The sequence below is a fragment of the Prionailurus viverrinus genome, chromosome C2, assembly GCF_022837055.1.
Source record: "Prionailurus viverrinus isolate Anna chromosome C2, UM_Priviv_1.0, whole genome shotgun sequence".
NCBI lineage: Eukaryota > Metazoa > Chordata > Mammalia > Carnivora > Felidae > Prionailurus > Prionailurus viverrinus.
The window spans coordinates 120046725-120060533 of NC_062569.1; positions in this window are offsets into that span (position 1 = coordinate 120046725).

Consider the following 13809-nt stretch of genomic DNA (forward strand, 5'->3'; position numbering starts at 1 on the left):
AAAAAAAAAGAAAACTTTCTGCAGAAGCCAAAACACCCCAGACTAAAACAAACTTTAGCTCTGACCACATGCGGAGTATGTTGCTTAGAAACCCAAAGCAGAGAGTTCGCCCAGCAACTGTAGATTCTACAAACTGCCCCTGTCTAGAAACTGACATTGGTGACTATAGCTTAAAGAAGTATGGAAATATAAGTCATCTGTAAAAGATAAAAACAGGAACATAAGTAGGCCTAAACATTTTAGCTTTCTTGTGATGTTTAAGAAATATAAAACCTGAAACCCTGATTTTTATTGTTTGGGTTTCAGATCAAAATCCATGCTGGTTATGAGGGTGATATCCCATGAGCTATGGCTTCCTGCTTCTCTGGTCAAAAACTGTTCACCCATGATGTTAATTTATAGTCAAGTTGTTGCTATGCTTAAATATTTTCGGTTTAAAACAATCTGACAATCCTATATGTATTAAATTTCCCTGTTCTTTCCCATTAGGAATAACTACCATAGATGTAATAATTCCAGATTATGGATTATGTAGCTAATAATCTCTTAACTAGATTATTGCTCTAGTTGTCTTCCTGTTTGTATTCTGCTCAATCCTCATATAGTTCACACTAACAGCAGAGAAGAATTTTTTTTAAAAAAAATTAATGTTTATTTTTGAGAGAGAGAAAGAGAGAGAGAGAGAGAACAAGGAGGGGCAGAGAGAGAGGGAGACACAGAATCTGAGGCAGACTTCAGGCTCCAAGCTGTCAGCACAGAGCCTGACATGGGGCTTGAACTCACCAACTTCGAGATCATGACCTGAGCTGAAGTCGGATGCTCAGCCTACTGAACCACCCAGGTGCCCCGCAGAGAAGAATTTCTAAAAAGTAAATCTGATCTTGTCACAGTGCTACATGAAAACCACTGCTGGTTCACCACTAAAAACAATGGAATCTAAACTCTTTAGTATGATATACAACAATGCCACTACTGTTTCCTAATAATCCATTCTATTTTTTTTTTCTGTCCTCTGAACATGCAGTGCTCTTTAATACCTTCATGGGTTTATTCCAGTTGTTCCATAGCCCTGGAATGTTCATTTGCCTCCTCTCAATCTGATGAGCATCTATTCACACTTGAAAACCTGGCAAAACATCCTTTGGGGAAACCTTCCTGATTTCCCCCAGAGAAGTCACTATTATGATAAACTCAAAGCCCTGGATCTAGCCCAAATGAAGAATTTAGTAACATTTTGCTGAGTTATGAATTAGAGTTCTTTTCCATTACACATTTGGCTTTCCTATATAAGTAATCTTCTGCTCATAACTTCAACTTCATTGCATCTGAGTTACAGTCCTAAAGCAGTAGTATTCAAAGAAACTTAACGTGATAGCACTATATAAAATCATATCTGTTCATTAACTCACGTTTAAGTTTTGGAGCTCTGATCTTCCTAAAGAAGTTACATAATACTCCCCCCCCCTCCCCCACCACCACCAATTGGTGAAAACAGTAGATTTCAGAATATACATTTTTCCTTCAAAGAGAATTCTGTTTTAATCCAGGCATAATATAGATAACTACAATTTTCCACAATTTTATATGAGAGGCTAATCAAATAAACACACATGGGAAATTCATTTTTAGTTAAAAATATAACAGACCAAATGATTATCTAGTAATTTTTATTTTATTTGAAGTAGCAATGCTAGGTTTTTAGATTTTTTTTTTTTTTGATTCATCCTCATTCCCCATTCAGTCTAATGCACATTGATAGGACCAACTAAACCTTCTTTAAAGAATTGTATAAATGAAAATAATGGTTACTTAGTTAATATGTATCTTCTTTAGAATGCAAAATGCATGAAAATAGGAACCTGTATCCTTAGGGTTTGCCCAAAGTTTGAACTGTAGTAGTTTTTTTAACAAATATTTATCAAAGGAATGAATTTAAGAATTGAATGCTTCATACACATATTAGTGTTTTCCATTTTTCCAAGTATTCAGCACAGAGTTTTTGTATAAGGGGTCCTATGGGTATTTATTTTAATTAAAAAAAGATATAACTTAACAATGACCAGTGCCACCCTCTCAAACACTATTTTCCTACAAAAGAGAGTTTCAAGCACTAATTATTTGTTAACAACATTTATAGTAGAGAATATACCAACATGGAGATATTGTTGCAATTACCATAAGCAGCTACTTGTGGATCCATAATCAGTTTTGCAGATCATGAAGACTTCCAAAGTTTATTTTGTGGCAAAATATCTGTTGCTTCAAGCACTGACACAATTTTAAAGATGCAGACATAAGAAACTCTACCTAATGAGAATGCAAATATGGGCTTTTACAAGTCTCCCTGGTGTGGAGATACATGGATGTCTCCCATGTCTACACACTACTACTACTACTACTATTACTACTACTACTAGGAAGGGAAAATTAGTTTTTGTGTCCTAAGAAAATGATGCATTATGCACAATGAGGTCTGAGGACAGAGAAAGTGAGAAAGAGAGATAGAGAGAGAGAGAGAAAGAGACAGAGATACTGTTTTGATCTGAGTAATTTATCCCAGGTCTGATGCAATTTCTATTGAGATATGAATGAATAAACAATATTCCCGTCAGGTTGAAAAATAAAATGGCAGGCAGGCTGGTGGTGTGGCATTCAACCAGGAAGAAAGAGAATTAATATATTTCTCACTGGGGAGCACTGAAGTTCTACCGTACTTTGCAGAACCCAATGATAATGGTATGAACAAAATGAAAAATATTTGCTCCAATTCTCTATTCTAAATCAGGAGAGAATTTTATACTAGGAGAGTATACTTTTGATAATTTAAGCAAATGAATACATTTATTTTACTTTTTGGAGGCTGTACTCAAGGACAAGTCCAGTCCAGTTAGAATACTGACATGTGGGGGATGGGTAGAAGTCAGCAAAGTTGGCAATATGTGCTGCTCTGTGTTTTTCACTGATATTGCCAAATTTAATAGCTTTCCTTTGGAGCATTTTGAAATCTAAAAAGAATACCAGTTTATTGGTAGGAAAATTGAGAGGAGAGATTTGAGTGTAGTCTAATAGACACAAACTGAGACTTTTGTTTTGTTTATGAAGTATGTTATTCACATTTTGCTGCCATGAAATGATAATAACAATGATTGGTTAACATTTTGACTCCTTACTCTCTACCTATGATCTTCATGCATTATCCACTTAATATTTGCAACAACCCTAAGAGGTTGGTGCTACTATTATTGTGGTTTTTCAAGTGAATACATTGAAAGAGAGAATGATTAAATACTTAGCTCTAGTCACACAGCTAATAAATAGATCTGGGATTTAAACTCAAGTCTGTCTGACTCAAGAGCCTGTATACTGTCTTTGTATTATTGTCACCACATCAGAGAAAGAGGCAGCTTGTCCCTGGGTGTACTGAGTGACAAGATCTCATGGGAGTGGTGTGAAGAGGGTCAGAAAGAATGACGGAGCTAAGTTAAATAAACCAGGGAGAGAACATGTATAGGCTCGGTGTGGGACACAGCCATTTTAAATCTGAATCTAAGACCCACAGCTTGGCGAAAGTTATCTAGTGATGAAGGAACAGAGATTTACTTTGTATGAAACCTGAGGAGTCTCATTTTCTTGAAAGAATATGGTAAAAAAGGATGATTGAATGCACAACACCTTTAAGGATCAACATTCTTGATATATGATATTCTTTGAAATTTCTTCCTTACCATCTTTGAAGCTAATATTTAAACTCTGCACGAGAATCACTTAATCCATCAATTTTCTCAAGTTGCCTTTTGGATAGAACTCAGGAACTATTTTAAGTTACCTCACAGTTCAATTTAAAGAGAGGCAAATTGGAATTAATACTTACAAAAGAGATACAAAAGTAGAAACATAAAAAAAAAAACTGGACCCATTTACATAGTATTTACATGATTACACTAGGAAGCACTGGGTGGTTCATTAATATTGAAAGTTACCCCTAAAATAAAACAGTGACTATAGTGCAAATCTTTATAAATCTTCAAAGAAAACTTGATTTTGGAGATGTTTTGTCACCAGGAGAGGTATCCATTACATTGACCTTAGGACATGAACATTATATCTAGATTTTTCTCTATGTCATAGAAAACTCTTTAAAAGTTAACTCATGGGCAATAATAGACCCAATGTAATAGGTTACAGAGACAGTGATATGTAGCACATTCATGTAAATTCAGAATCCATATAGTGGCTGAAATTTCTTAGACGATGTCAGAAATTCATTTGCTGTTTCACAAATCTAATTCTGGGTCTTATGTTGGGATCTTTGGATTACTATAGTTATAAAATACTCAGAGTACTCAATGACAAAAGTTTGTTGTCTCTGAAGTTGCCTGGTATATGTTCAATAGCTTAGATAATGTAAGATGATGTGGCGTATTACAGTGACTGTGAGTGTAGACTTCGAGTTCTTAAATACCTTGAGAGATATATCTATAAGACTTGCCATTTAATAGTTGTGTAACTCTGAGCAAGGTCTTTATTCTGTGCCTTAGTTTCTCCATGTGTTCAAAATGAATGTTCATAGGACCTACTCATTTGGTTGTAAAGATGAAATAAAATCATCAATAGACAGCACTTGATGCTCTGTGTGATTAACAATCAGCACTCAATGGAAAACAACAATTATCATTTCAAGGAGTATCATTGTTAGGGTTGCCAGACTAAGCAAATAAAAATCCTGAGCTTTAGATAAACCACAGATTACTTTTAGTATAATTCTGCCCTCTACAATATTGGGGACATACAATAAAAAAATTATTCATGATTGAAATTTTATCTGGCAACCTTAATCATGGTGCTGATGATAGTAGGCGTTCAGTGGTTTTATTTAAACAGTTTTGTTTGAATGTGTAAATGAACTGGACTAAAATTTTTGGAAGTGGCTGCATCTTGATAGTAATTTTGCTACATCGACTGACCTTCAATCTAATAGTATTTATATTTGAGAGTAACCAGAGATTATTCATTTATTCAACTAACAGCATAGAACTCACTAAGTGTCTGTGTCTGTTGGTACAGTGATGAGACATGCAAACAAGAAGAAATGCCAATACAGAGTGATACAGATCTAAATTACAAATTAATGCAAGACTACAAATCAGTATAGTAGAGATATTGAGTGAAGACTCCACATACCATGGGCTGCTAGACTTTGAGGAACATCCAGCAAAAAATACACAAATTTTGTTCCATGGGTGATATGAGTCTATAATGCTAAAGCCCAAACAGGTAGATGATGTAATAATCACACAAATAAATGTAAAATTTTAAGTGTGGTAAGTAGGTTGAGGCGGGGTAGGTAAATGGTACTATAAAAGCATATATTAAGAAGTTTGGACCTCCTTGGAGAAGTCAGGGAAGGCTTCTCTGAAAAAGTAATAACAGGGCTGAGATCTGAAGGATAGGAAGGAGTTAACTAGAAGGGAGATGAAAGAATAACATTCTAGGCAGAGAGAATAGCAAGCCCAAAGATCCCACAGTGGGAGGGAGCACCATGTTCAGTGGAACAAAAAAGAGAACCCGAACAGCCAGAATGCTAGAGAGAGAAGGGAAGAGGCTGAAAGGTAGGGAGGGACAATCCCTTTAGTTCTAAAGATTTCAGTATTTATCCTAACTGCCAGTGAAATAATTTTAAGTAGGGTAGAGAGAAGGGAAGATAAATATGTGCTTTTAAAGTTCCTTTTGGCTGTTTGGTGGAGCATGGCTTAGAGGACCTAATGGTAACTGAGTGATATTAGTAGAAAGTTTTTCTACAATAATGGAATTTAAGATGTCCTGGAGAATTTTGAATGATGGGGAAATAATAGGGCACAAAATACATAGAAATAATCTGCTGTAAATCCTGGAGCAAGGGGTATACCTATATGATTGGAAGAGAGATTCATTCAGTAGAGTATCAGAAGATGTTTGTAATGGTAAAAGTGACAGAGGAGGGAGTTCAAGAGCCAACAAAAAGTACCTTGTAAGCAAAGGTGAGATGGTCAGATTAACCCTACAATTAGTGAGTAGCCACTGGAGGTTTTTAGACAAAACATAATATTAGGAGAGTTTTATTGTTTTTTTTTAAGGTTCATATAGTTATCATGAATACATCATCTAGGTTAGGAGATTAAAAATTCAAAACTGTGCGACTAGTTGAACATCTGCTATAGCACATTAGTATGAAGATGTAAATTTGCGATTTAAAGACTCAGTTTTGGAGGGAATGGCAGCAGGAAGACAACCCAATAAAAATAATAATGACGAAGTAAAGAAGTTGGAAATGAAAGGCAGTCCTGTATCAGGCTCAAGGGAGTGAAGACAGAAGTTCAAGGAACTAGATTTCAATTGTTAGATGAAGTTCAGCAAGGTAGGAAGAAGCAGTTTCTGAGGTTTAGCAGTCAGTTTGTCCTACCTTATGCTGAGGTAACAAACTCAAAACTTCCATTTCATACAACAGCAAATGTTCATTTCTTACTCAGGTAGACTGCGGGTTGACTGTGACTCTGCTTCATGTGTCTTCTTTCTAGATCTCAGCTGAAGGGGCAGCCCTATTGGGGACATGCATTTTTCATTGTGGAGGGAAAAACATGAAGAAGAATCATGAATTGTTCCTTAAAGCTTTTATTCAGAAGCTGTACAAGTACTTCTGCTCACATTTTATTGAAGAACCCTGATATCAAAGGGAGAAAAATATAATCTTCTTTTAGGGAGAGGCAGTAAATAAATATCTATTGACAATGATCCTCAAGAATGGAAACAATCCAAATGTGTATCAACTGGTGAATGGAAAAACATATTGTGGTACATCCATACAATAAAATAATAGGAATAAAAAAATCAGCGAACTACTAACGTTACATGCAACAACATGGATGAATATCAAAGACATTATGCTAAGAAGCCAGATTTGAATGGTTACATACCATATTATTTCATTTATAAGACATTCTGCAAAGGACAAAACTTAGAAAACAAAGTGGTGGTTGGTAGAGACTGGTGGTGGGAGGGGGCACTGACCACAAATGCAAATCAGGGAATTTGGGAAGGATGACAAGAATATTCTCTATATTAAGTGTGATGGTGGTTACATAGCTGTATATGTTTCTCAAACGTATCCCTAAAAAAAAAAGGGTATGTACATAAATCATGCCTTAATAAATTATAACCTCATACTTAAATTACTTAGTACACACACTTAAAAAACTAATTGACAGATAAAAATATGTAACCAAATTAATAGACTAGGCATATTAAGTATTCATTTATATATAGTCTTTGGGGGGACAGTAATTCATAAATGTAAATACAACTTCTGATAATTACAACTATATATTAAATTTTACAAATAACAAATTTTATTTTTATTTTAAGGAAATAACCCTCAGAATATAATGCCTATCTTGGAGTTTATGGCTTGCATGTTTACAAGAGAAGTAGGCCTTAGTAAATAACTATAAAATGTTTTTAAGTCATTCCCATTCCCTAAGAAATACTGCATAATCTAAATAAGGAATGTACATTTTAATGGGCATAATATTTTAATTTGTTAGTTGCACAAAACTGTGTATTGGCAGTTATAAATTATGTAAACATGTGCAAATTCAACTGACATGCATTATTCAAGAATGAATAATTATCCAGAAAGATGAGTATAGAAAAAAGAATGAAATACAAGCTCTCTTCTCTTCTCTGTCTCTCTGTTTCTCTGTTTTTCTCCAAGATAGCATAGTAAGTACGGAAAAAGAAGGAAAGGATTATTTCATTATTTCCACTAATGATCCAGTAAATAGTAAAAAAAAATAAGCTAAAATAGCATGGGGGAAAAATAATGTAAATTGTCTCTGTCTAAAATAGTCTTGCGTGATTAAATAATTTAGCTGAAGAACTGGTGAATTAAGAGAAATATCCAGATTAATTTTTAAGTAAATATTTTAAAACAAAGCCAAACCAAATCACATTGATTGCTTATGGGTATTTTCTGGGAGGGTGATGGGAGGTTAAACTTACCAAGGACTAATATGTGTTATACACTTCCACATTCTCATCTACTAAAGATCTTTTTTTTACATAAATAGCTTATTGTTAATCACTTTTCTTAATCTCTCCTTGTGAACCCCAAGATACCAGAGTAAAACTTAAGCTCTGTCCTCTTGATTGCTAATGACTGTAGACAGTCAGAGGGGATGCATTTTATGCTCTGGCTTCCCTATCTGGTGTCTATAATCTTGTGTAAAAGATTTTGGTGGGAAGAGTCTTGTTCTGTTTGAAAACTGAATCTAAATTAGATTTGCTATCAGTGCAGCATCATGACTCTTCCTGTCTATTCCTTAAGTAGCGTTAATAAGAAACAATTGCCAGCTACTTCTCACCTAATAGTGTGTACCTTACAAAGCACTATAGCCTTTTATTTCTCACTTCCTAAATCATAGACCCTTTGAGGACCAAAGGAATTGATAAAAAAAAAGAGAGTCATCAAAAATATACTTTTATCCAAGTATTCATCTATCTTCTCAGAAAAATTGATAGCAAAAAAAGATCAACTTTTACAGAAAGTGAGTAATGAGATTTATGTCTCCAGTCTTGTTTGGTATATTCCATTCTGCCCTTAAATACAGATTCACATTTCTCCTCAGTAATAAGTGATTGATAATCCATCAGCATACAGATATCCTGGGAATTTGTGGGCAATCAGCAGTGGAGCAACCAAATAACGTTACCTGGGAAGACCGGAGTGATGTGTGCCTCACTGGTCTCAGTCACAAGTTAGCAGGCAAAGGAAGTGTTTCCATCATATAATGACACAGATGGCTGAAGATGGGTTTCTTGCCTAGCTCAGCTCCTGAGTATTAGAATAGCCTTCCTGTAAAGTCTTTGTGCCTACCTCCTTGCCCCAGGAATTTCTGAAAGCAGGTCCATTTAGGGCTTATGCTTAGCATTTGACCTTTGGTTTCTGCACTCCTCTGACTCATCTTCCCAACTTTCCAGTATTCCCAAGAATTTTCACCCACACTCTTTCACTCCCTCATAAATAAATGCACAAATTGTTTTTTTGCTCCTTTTTCTCTCCTAATACGACTATCAGACTCTTGGAGAAGAGCACAATCATCTGTTAGAACAGAGCCTAGATCCATTAGAATTAAAAACAATTAGTTAGCTTTCCTTAAGGACAGACAGGACTTTGCCTTAAGAAGCCCAAAAAGTTTGTGGCTGGCATAATTCCCAACCGGAAAGGGAGATGCACCATTTTGTTTTGAGAACCAGGACCCCCAAAGGAGAGATTGAATGGCTCCTGTCAATGTAATGCAATGTTTTGAATTTTCATATGAAAAAAACACAAATTGAAGCTTTATATATTGTTACACATTAAGGAAGAAAGATTTAATTCATTGAATTTCCTTTTAAATTATTGTATTCTATTTTCATTTACTCCTCTTCTTTTCCCATCCTGTTCTGTATTTACATAAAGTGCATTCATAAAGCAGTTCAGAAAAAATATTAAAGTCCCAGGTCAAAAGGAAAAAATAAAGAAAAACATTTACTAATTTCATCATTCCTCCAAAAAGATGAAAGACTGTAGAAGTTTTCAACAGCCGCTATAAAATGTCCCAATGCTCACCCTGGAATGGAGGCAACGAGCTAGAACTGAAAGGACATTGGATTAGAAATATACTATTTTTATGACTTGCTCAAGTTTCTCAGTTTATTTAGTCCTCAGCTCCTTTATCTGAAAATGAAAATGAAATAACTATACTAGATTTTACAGTTACAACAATCTATGAACCTACCTCATCCCCAGCTTTTTCTTACCCTTAAGCATTATAGCAGTCTAATGATATATATAAATCACTCCTATTTATTGACTTCAGACAACAAAAATGTCGTGCTAATGAGAGCCACACCTGTTCCCTTTTACCCAGCCAACGACACACATGCTTATACTTGGAAAGGATTCTTTTTTTTTTTTTTGAGAGGGAGAGAGAGAGAGAGGAAGAGGGAGGGAGTTTGTATGTGCACACACACAAGCACGCGTGGATGGAGAAGGGGCACAGGGAGAGAGAGAGAATCTTAGTCAGGCTCCATGTCAAGCTCAACTGGGAGCCAGATCCCCCAACCCTAGGATCATGACCTGAGCCAAAATCAAGAGTTGGACACTTTACTGAGCCATCCAGATGCCCGGGACAGAATTCTTTAATGCCAGATAATCCCATAGCAGATATTCATAGTAACGATGAAATATGCAATCTCACACACATGCGTGCGCGCGCGCACACACACACACACACAAATGAACTTAACCTGCATTTTATGCATAGGATAGTGTGTTCACCATTGGCCTCCTGCTTTCTTCTTCTACCCTATCAAGCCTTTTTCTTATTTATTCTTTAAAATGTGTGGATGATTATAGGTTTGCAAGATATTAGTATTATAGTGGTATGTGCATTTTAAAGGAGAACACAGATGGAACTTTAATCTTGAAATGTCAACTATCAGTTATGGATAAGGAGATTTCAGAAGCATCACTCTATAATACCTCTGAAGTCATTTAATGATAATTCTGCTGGGGCGCCTGGGTGGCACAGTCGGTTAAGCTTCTGACTTCAGCCAGGTCACGATCTCGCGGTCCGTGAGTTCGAGCCCCACATCACGCTCTGGGCTGATGGCTCAGAGCCTGGAGCCTGCTTCCGATTCTGTGTCTCCCTCTCTCTCTGCCCCTCCCCCGTTCATGCTCTGTCTCTCTCTGTCCCAAAAATAAATAAACGTTGAAAAAAAAAATTTTTTTAATTAAAAAAAATGATAATTCTGCTGGCAGAAATGTCAGTGTATTAAATGTGACTCTTGCACGAAACAAGAGCAGAACAGGGTCCAAAGGCAGCATGCAGAAGTCCAGGGGAAATATCACTGAAAGAATAGACTTGTGCAAAATATAGAGGAAAAATTGATCTGTCAAGATGTTTATTATGTTATTTGCTAAAAACAGGGAAAGAAAAAGAAAAGACACCCAAGAACATACAACAACCACAGAAAAATAGTTTGTCATTAGCTATTCAGGTACCAAAGAGTAACTTGAGTAAATGTTCATATGTTTAAAAAGTAGTTTTCAAAATTTGCTGTATACTGTCTGAAAAGCCGTCTCTAGAATGTGCAGGAGGAATATTTGTATCATTTTGCATATCTCTGTATCTCTGGTGTCTTAAACTGTATCTGGCACATAGCAGGTGCTCAAAAAATATTGTGTGAATTTATTGATTAATTATTTAAAGTAAACATTGGAAAAATATACAGATTAGTGTGGTAATGATTTCATGTTGCGGTGTTGAATTATGGGTACATTTTTCCTAATTTTCTGAACTTTTCCCTCCCTTCTCCTACCTTGCTGTCCACATATATATCCTGTTGATATGCAGTAATACATATTTTCAATCTCCTTCTACCCCAGTACATGCTAATTTATGTTTACAGATGGACAAAAGAGATAATTATGTAAAGAGAAAGATTAGAAATAAACAGATCGCATTTTTTGAAAAACAAAAGTCAAGACGTAGTGTGTGTATACTTTGTGTAGCTACAGTTTTGTCTACATCCAGAGATAGTGACATAGCACAGAAATGACTTCTCTCTGTTTCAGTCATGAGCTAGTTTTTCCATTGTACTATTCCACAGCTAATAAAACAGAGCAATTCTGCTTGTTTTTAATGTTCTGCCAGTGAACATACTGCTAGGAACAATAAGTATGAAATAAATTCTCATATTTTTTTCAGAGAGAATTAGTCTTTTACCATGAAATTTGGCCAAGCCAGGCAAATTAAACCTAGACAACAAAGCTTCAATTAGACATGCTACAGCACAGACTTACATGAAGAGTCTCTGAGTAGATTATAGTTCCAGAAATCAACAGATACTATAACAATATGCATTAGCCTCTGATTTTACTCTGGTTTTAGTAATATGTGAGGTCTGGGACAGAACTGCACTGTATTCAAACTCAAAACTGAAATCTGGTACATAGTTCAACGCATATAAATTGCAGATGCTTCATTTCTGTTCCAGACTTATTTATCCATCTATTCATTCAATTCACTTCTTCAAGAAATGCATATTTAAGTCCCACCACTTATTAGATGAGTTGCTTATTAGTTGGGGTAACTATTATTTAATCGAACATCTTAAATGAGTTGCTAAATGTTTTGGCATCAGCTTCCTCATATATAAAGTGCATATAATATTTGTAAATATCTTGGTAGTTTCTGGGATTGAGTTGACACATGCAATGTTTTAAAAGACCTGGCATATGATAGGACCTCAATAAATATTAGCTCCTTTTACTGCTCAGAACCTGGAGCCTGTTTCAGATTCTGTGTCTCCCTCTCTCTTTCTGCCCCTGCGCCACTTACACACACACTCTATCTCTCTCAAAAATAAATAAATATAAAAAAATTTAAAAAAATAAATTGAAGGTATGGTGATGAAAAATTAGACTTTGTTCTGGTTCGTGACAGTTTATAATTTCGTGTGCATCATTACTGCAAGACAATTCTATACGGACATCTTATGTTTCTGCATGTCTTGTGAGCAGAAGTATTGACAGACTTTTGTTCTGATTATATTTTCAAATATGTTTTTGTAGAGAACAACCTTAGAAGAGAGAGGTATGTCTCCTTCCAGAGCAGAGAGCAGGTTTGTTTGTTGTCCCATTATATAAAAAAATAATAATGTCTCTCTGGGACAAAGTGTGGGCAGGGTTGCTTAGAGCCAATTCTGAAAGACTGACATTTTCTAAATTTGGGATTCCTTTTCTCTAATGTAACCCATTGCATGCCCATATGTCACCTGGACCTCATCATTCTTCCTTGAAGGAACTGAGATTCAGGCAAATGTTGATATTTTGGCTGCAGCTATTGCTGTGAATAATAAACTGTCCCTTGTTTCTGATCCAGGAGTGTTTTGCCTTCTGCTAGCATCCAAGCTGACTTAATGTGCAATTCAGATAAAATCTCAAATTCTTCACAATTCCTAACAATCGTTAGGGGAATGATCAGAAATGTAAAGCACATCTGCATAAACACAAAAAGTACATATACACATACAAACATGTTCTTCTCGTGTATATAGAAAAAATGAGAATGGCTAGATATTATAGGAACATTAAGGAGTAGGATGTGGCGGTAGCAGTATTCTATTATAAACTGACACTAAAAACCTTAGAATGGGAAACAAACGTGGGAATCACCTAATCAAAACTACTAGCCAATACTGATAGGTGATACTGATGTTACCTACCACTTTTTCTCCAGTGCACGACAGAATAACTGGGGCACAGTATCCACTCACTGAATATATTGCTTAATAAATGTGTAAGTGATTTATGAATACATTTGTTAAAAGAATGTATATTCCTTACTGCCTGACAATCTCCATAATAGGGTAGGCACTTCTGCGTGGGAAATTCGGTCCTTTGCTGAACTCTTTTCTTTGGAAGTTCTTCCTTACTGTATTAATCAAGCTAGAAGAGACTGTGCTGTGAGAATGTAAAAACCACAAAATATTAGGGAATGGCATTAAATAATAAAAAGTTTATTTCTTTCTCACATCGTCATTCAATATGGGTCAGCAAGCTTGCCTTTCTAGTGACTTTCTCTTTTAAGTGATATGTCAGAAATTGGGGCTCTTCTGTACTGCTGCTGTATGCAGGAGTAAAATAAAAATGGCAGAATTATCTCTGGTGTACTTAACTGAACTAAAATTTGAGGGTTTTGTTTTTTTTTTTTTTTAATTTTTTTTTCA